Source organism: Corvus brachyrhynchos, unplaced genomic scaffold, assembly GCF_000691975.1.
Source record: "Corvus brachyrhynchos isolate BGI_N302 unplaced genomic scaffold, ASM69197v1 scaffold62, whole genome shotgun sequence".
NCBI classification, from domain to species: Eukaryota; Metazoa; Chordata; class Aves; order Passeriformes; family Corvidae; genus Corvus; species Corvus brachyrhynchos.
The window spans coordinates 1,543,280-1,549,688 of record NW_008236629.1 but is presented as its reverse complement, the minus strand read 5'-3'; the positions used below and the strand labels follow the sequence as shown (position 1 = coordinate 1,549,688).

General features: G+C 44.3%; 1 long non-coding RNA gene across 2 annotated transcripts in view; it reads left to right on the top strand.

Annotated features, from left to right (window-relative positions):
* Nucleotides 1–6,409, top strand: part of LOC108444782 — a 19,003-nt gene that overhangs the window by 7,977 nt on the left and 4,617 nt on the right. The window contains exons 1-2 of one of the 2 annotated variants that reach the window (XR_001859471.1): nt 772–3,897; nt 5,770–5,848. This is a non-coding gene — a long non-coding RNA (uncharacterized LOC108444782). Of the gene's footprint in view, nt 1–771; nt 3,898–5,769; nt 5,849–6,409 lie in introns of those variants that run through there. The other variant, XR_001859470.1, reaches the window with a different exon arrangement.

The window sequence follows — 6,409 nt, the reverse complement described above, 5'->3', positions numbered from 1 at the left end:
TTGTTCAAGAATCTTTTCAAGTTTAAGATAAATGTCCATATGCGGCTATAAGAGCCAAGAGTCTTCCCACGGTTCCTCCATAGTTTAGATACGGAATAGCAAAACAAAACCAAGAAGAGGAATCCAAAGTTTCCAGGGTTTACTCACACAAATCAGTCCCTTAGGGATCGGAGATCATTCTGCTCACAATTCTCCACCATTATGTTGCAGTGGGGATACTGCAACATACATATACCGAACCAGGAGTCCCGTGGAAAGGAAATATATGTGGACAGACACATTCTTGGTAGATGTTTCAGAGAGATGTTTATTTCTCCAGCCGCATGGCCGGAGCTCTGCCGAGGAACTGTTCCAGTCATGGGACCAAGGGTCCTTCTGCCCGCGCAGGGAACACAAACCAACCAATGGGAACGAGGCTGAGCAGGGGCAGGGAAACCCCGTGTCTGTGCCCTCAGGGCCCCTCTCCCAGGGCACCAGGGATACATGGCGGGAGAGGAGACCCCAACACTCTTCATCTCTCTGGAGAAAAAGCCAAAAGCTGGCTGGAAAGCAGCAAGCCGGGTGCTTCCCTCCGCTCTCGCTCTGCTGCTGCAGCTGAACGCAGAGAGCTGTCTCTGTCTCTGTGTGACCTTGAACAAGCTGCAAACTGCTTTGAAGAAGTTTTGGCCAGTTTTTCCTCCCCCCTCTCAGGCTCAGTTTAAAGGCATAGAAAGGCACAAAATTAATTCCTGGGCATAGAGCAGTAATATGGGATACACATCATAAAGTCACCCCAAGACAGTCACTGAGAACTGGGAAGGTCCAGTTTGCTGTAGTGCTCTGAAATCAGCATGTTTTGGTGATACAAGAGAAGGATTTCTCAAAAACAAAGCCTAGTCCTTTGAAATGAGTCTTGTTGGTGTCAAACAGAGCAGACAGAAGCCTGTATTTTGGGTTTATAGGTACTGAAAATTACTATATTGTGCCAGATCGATACATATTTTGCCTGTATTCCATTTAATAAAATGAGGTACCAAAATGAAGTCCTGTTTGAAAAATACTTGGATTAACTTCTAATTTTGCAAGTAATTTTTAAGTGCCTTTTTTTGGCGCTCGCCTCAAATTCTCCAAGCCTTAGTTTTCATGTGCTTTCCTTTTCTAGAGTCCCAAAGCTCTTCTTCCTGTCATTGATATTTTTGTGTTTGCCAGACATCCATTACTGCAGCGTTTGAAGCCAGATGAGATGTTTGAGGTTGTTCCCATCACTGGAAACAGCCATGTCTTTTTTGCCTCCATTGAGTTTTCCCATGTTGCATCAGTAGCTTGATAAAGTTGCGACACATTTTGCTTCTGTTGTAACTTTTATCTCAGGCAGTTTGTTTCCATAGGCTTCCTTGGCACAAGTCTGCATGGCACAGATACTGAGAAGCTGGCTCATTGCCTCTCGTCTTTCGCAATGAAGTTCTTCCTTAAGGAACTTTCCGAATGCTGGATAACATAAAGCATTGTGATATATATAGAATTCTTTGAAACTTTACTGATTGAAATCTGTCCTTCAAACAGAATGCGCCCACAGGCCACAGGCATATCTCTGCTGTGTCTAAAGCTAACATAGGAGACAAACTTGTAAGAGTTTCTGAAATACAAGCAAAGCTTATCTTTAACCTTGTGTCACAGAACATGTATAGGAGGATTTTCTAATCTGTGCTATTTTCTTCTCTGCCGTGTTTAAATTAGATTATCTGTAATTAATGCTTGCTTCCACCATGGGACTCTTCCAGGAGCAGAGTTTGGAGACAGACAGCCTCCACTGCTTCTCAGCTGGGAGCTGCCCAGGGGCTTTGGTGTACAGGTGTACATCCTGCCCGTGTACCACCAGCCCTCACCCTCCTGCTGGTCCCCAGAGCCCCCTCCCTTCTCCTCTCTCTCCCTGTGGGCTCTTTCCCACTGCTGCACAACCACAGTAATCAGGCAGACTCGTCCTCTTCCTTTGCTCCACTCTCCCTCCTTTGGACCCCAGGAAAAGCTCTGTGCCAACAGCAGGTTTGGGATCCATGTGTAGCTCTGCAGTCAAGCCAACAAGATGTAAGTGCATCTCAAGTTCATCGACAGACTCTTGCTGTGACTGTTGTCCTGCCCCAGCCTGGTTTGCATTTGACATCTTTCCCGCAGCATCTCAAGTGCAGCTGCACGTGGCCGTGTTTGTGTGACTGCCTACATGTGTGGAGCTGTAGGTCAAACTGAGCTCTGGCCACTACTTAACTCATGTCTAGAAGCTGTATGTTACTATTTTCTCTTAAGCACTTACCACTCTCTCTGCAATTTCAAATGCTGACAAATCACCTACACTGAGTTGTTCTGCCATGTTCTTTTCTCCTTATATTTACAGAATCATTACATGTCCTGACTCAGCTTACCAGCTCACCCGTGTCTGTAGGAGCCCAGGCTCTGACAGCACTCGGGTAGCCCGTGGCTGGGATTGGGCGGAGGCAGCAGGGAGAGCTGGAGCCCGGGGGCAGTCTGTGCTCCCAGCCTGGTGGCTGCAGAGGACTGGCAGCCTGGCTCAGTAAGCTCCAGCCTGGCCAGCAACATTGGCCCTTCCATCTCAATTTCTGCTGTTATAAATACACTTGAGTTTTAAGTGGATTATTCAAGTGCTACTGACTGATACTACCCCTTTGATTTTTCTAAAGAGGCTGTGCTTAGGAGTAAGTTTGTATAAACTGACTGGGTTCATCTGCCTCTGAGATTTTGCAATTGTTATTTCAGGTCACATTTAAAAAAGCATAGGCCAGCAAATGTAAGGCTCATCCATGTAATCTATCTGTGGTATATCATAAGTGCAGTCAGTAATTGCAGGTGGAAGCCACTGAGCCTCAGCACTGGATAAAATTTAAGGGGATTCTGTGGAATTTCTGAAAACATGAGGCTTGCCCCAGGCAATGTGTTGCATAAGGGAGTTGTGCAATGCCAAACTGCCTAAAGTCTGTCATAATTTGTATACTTTGTGTACTTGTCTTTCTATTCTACCTGCCTTTCCACAGCTGTGGGTTAGAATCTGTACTTATTTTTGAACAAATGAGAAAATAACACCTGATGTGTTGAAAAAGGCAGAGCCTTTTCTTGTGTGTGTGCAGCCTGTGCTATCTGAAATTGGTGACCAGGTAATGCCTTCCAGGCAGTGTAAACTTCAGTACTCTGTGCTCCAGGTGGCCCTTGAGGGGCCATCAGCCCTACCTCTTTGAGGTAACCATGAGCAGGTGCACTTTGTACATACTCAGAATATCTGGGCCAGCAGAAGTAAACTGTAGGCAAGGCATGAAGATCCAGAAACCATGGCCCCAACACCATTTATTGTCTTGCTGCTGTGTGCTACTGATAGTCAATGCTCATAGAATCCCTGCTAGTACCAGGAGCACCCGGTTCTGAAGTACAGGTACTTCTGGGAGTTAATTGGCTTGCCTGATGCCATTTGCTACTTGGCTTGAGAGAGAGGAAATTAAAGCCACAGTTGTGGTAAGAGGAGTACAAAATGTTTGCAGGTGAAGAGGAAATGATTCTAAATGTTTTGGCTTTTGTAGTCAACAAGAAATAATCAATGAATCCTTTTCACAATTTTTGTAAAAGAATCCTTTCAAAGTTTAAGTGAAACTGCTTGAGAAAACATATGAAAATGTTTTTTCTTTGAAATTTTAACGTGAACGTTCATCAGCTAAATGTTTGTCTTAAATTTGTATTAAGATGGAGTCTGCAGTGGTGAATCAGACAAAGCAGAAGTGGATAGTTTGACTCAAACATCATGGACCTTAAAGGCAGTGCTAAATTCCAATGAAGTAACTCCTCTTCTAGTTCCAGTCACAAATGATGCTTTAGTGCTGCTTTCTGGTCAAAGCACCTCTTTTAGATCATCTTCACTGTGTAAGTGTTGTGATTGCCTGGGGTATCTCTGCTTAATTTCATTTTAATGGCTTTAAATACATTTAAAAAATCTTACTACGATAGGTGTTAGATTGTATTAAGTTTGTGGCAGTATGTCCCAGGCAGTGTCTTCTCTGCCAATTTGCAAAGGTCAAACAAATTTTTTTTCAATTTCAGTGTTTTTATGCAGAGCACTTGTTAAATTGAGCGTTCTCCTGATTTCGCTGGAATTATAAGGTAGAACTCAGAGTATGTTTGGCTCCTATCACTTAAAGCAGTCAGCACCATTATTTGGTAATCTTGGGAAGTTATTTATTCTGATATTTAGGATACAGTGGCATTACCCACAGTGATGCAGTGAAATGCTTTACTTTTTGATTTTTAAACCACTCCAGTTGCTATCTTTTTTTTTTAGAATTTAGAAATTACTGGGCTGAGTACTTACAAATTTCACAGAACATTTTGTTCTCTGATTTAAATCCTGCATACCAAGTGCCTGCCTGGGGCAAAGAAAAAAAAGTTAGCTTTGATACTCCAAAACTGGTTGAATAAATCCTGTGCAGCTGGCCTGTGTGAAATGTGCCCAGTGACAGCAAGCGGCAGCGAGGATTCAGAGGGATCGGGAGAGCTCTGTGCTGTCAGATGTTACAGTGTTTTATTGCTTTGACTGGGAAGGGCAGGAACGTGTAGGTATCTCTACTGCTCAGTATAAGGGTACAAAGTGGTTCCCTTGGGCATGTATGTGGACAAAATTGCTGCACAAGTGGGCAGTGTTGCCTTCTGCGTATGCTTGTATGTGCTCTGGTGTTTTCCAACTTTGGAACTGTGGTTAAAGCCTCAAAGGGAATGTGTGAGTCTGCAGCAGCTGAGAATACATTTCCAGCACTGGAGGTTCCTGTATGGTTGAGTGTCTGTCCCATCCTTGGTGAGGAATTGTCTAACCTGTACTGTGGTGTTCATCAAGGGAAATTCTTGGAGACTTATTTAACTGGTCAAGCCAAGGCAGTACAGGATACGCTTGTCTGTACTTGTGGATGAGATGTCAGGAACTGTTATGGATTGGAGACTGTTTTTTCTGCCTGTGCTGTTCTCACTGCCAGCTCTGTTCATCCAACTGTCTCTCATCACTTTGCTTCTCTTTGTAATATAACCCAGCTGAGGCACGTTCCCGAGGGAAAAGTGACTTAAATCGGAATCTTGGAAAGTCAAGAATTAAAAGATGCATAGTTCAGGAAAATAAATTTTGGAATACAAAGTTATGAAGGCTGTGACTGGTTCACATGAGCAACTTGCAGCAAGGTCATGTGTTCCTCTGATAGTGCATCAACAGGAATTTAGAAATCTTGCTTTTACTCAGGCTGTGTGAGCAGAGTGATTTTGGCCATGCTCTGCAGTGCCATCTCTGTGAATCCAGCTCATTCTCAGGCTCCAGAGAGCTTCCCAGGTTCTCTAGGAAGAAGCACAAGAGTAACTGCAATGAGTGAGACCAGATTTACAAAACTGGCCTCTGGAGCTCAGAATGGCAGGACTCAGAAAAGAAGAAAACATAGAGGCTTTCGTTAATACAGGTGTTTATCAGAAATGCACTAAGAGGGATTTTAAAAAGAGATTCATATGTATTGGATGGTAAGCAGATTTCCAGCAAAATGAGGTGAGAATAAAACTTTCCTTGGAGACAGTTTGGCCAGCAGTTGTTTCTGTCAGGATTTTTTTTTGCTCTTCCTGTGTCATTTGTAGGGGTCATACATTGAAATGATGCTCTGGCCTACAGGAACCACTGTCTTGAGCCAAGTGCATGGCAATTCTTAGGATGCCTGTGCTGAAAGACTTCTCTTAATGGACCTTGATGGGGTTTGGTTTGATTTGTTCCAGAATGGGATCGCCCTTGTTCCTGTTGCTGCATGCTCATGATCCGGAGCCCCAGGACTCGAGCAGGACTGAGGGACGCATGGTAAGATTGCTACCTGCATGCAGGAGGATGGTGAAATCTGGGATGTGTAGCTTGTGACTTTCAGCTGTTTGGTTTGAAGCAAGGGACAGGAAAGCTTCTTTTTCTTTATTGATGGAAGAACAATGTAGATCAATGAGAGGAGGTGAAAAATCCTTAGGAAAACTAAAAACAGAAAAGAAGCAGCACTGAGAGTGGGCCAAATCTTTTGGTTGTGTATGTGAGCATTACTCATATAACTTCAAGAGGGTACATGCTTTAACTGAGCATGTGCCAGCTGAGGACTTGGCCCATAATGTCCTTTATAAAGCTCTGATTCCTCCCCAAATAGTTTTTCCCTCCCTCTTCAAAGGGCACCTGTTGTTGGTGGAGTTGGTGATGATACTGGATTAGTGCACATGTGGTCAGCCTGCTTGGCCTCGGCCCTTTGGACCCAAAATGAACTCCAGCTGCTGTTGCCCAGAGCAGGTGCTTCATCCAGCCTGAGCAGCTGTTTGAATGTACGCTGTCATGGCCAAGAGGGGGGGGGAGGTCCCCTGGAGTACCCAGAGGAACAACTGATCA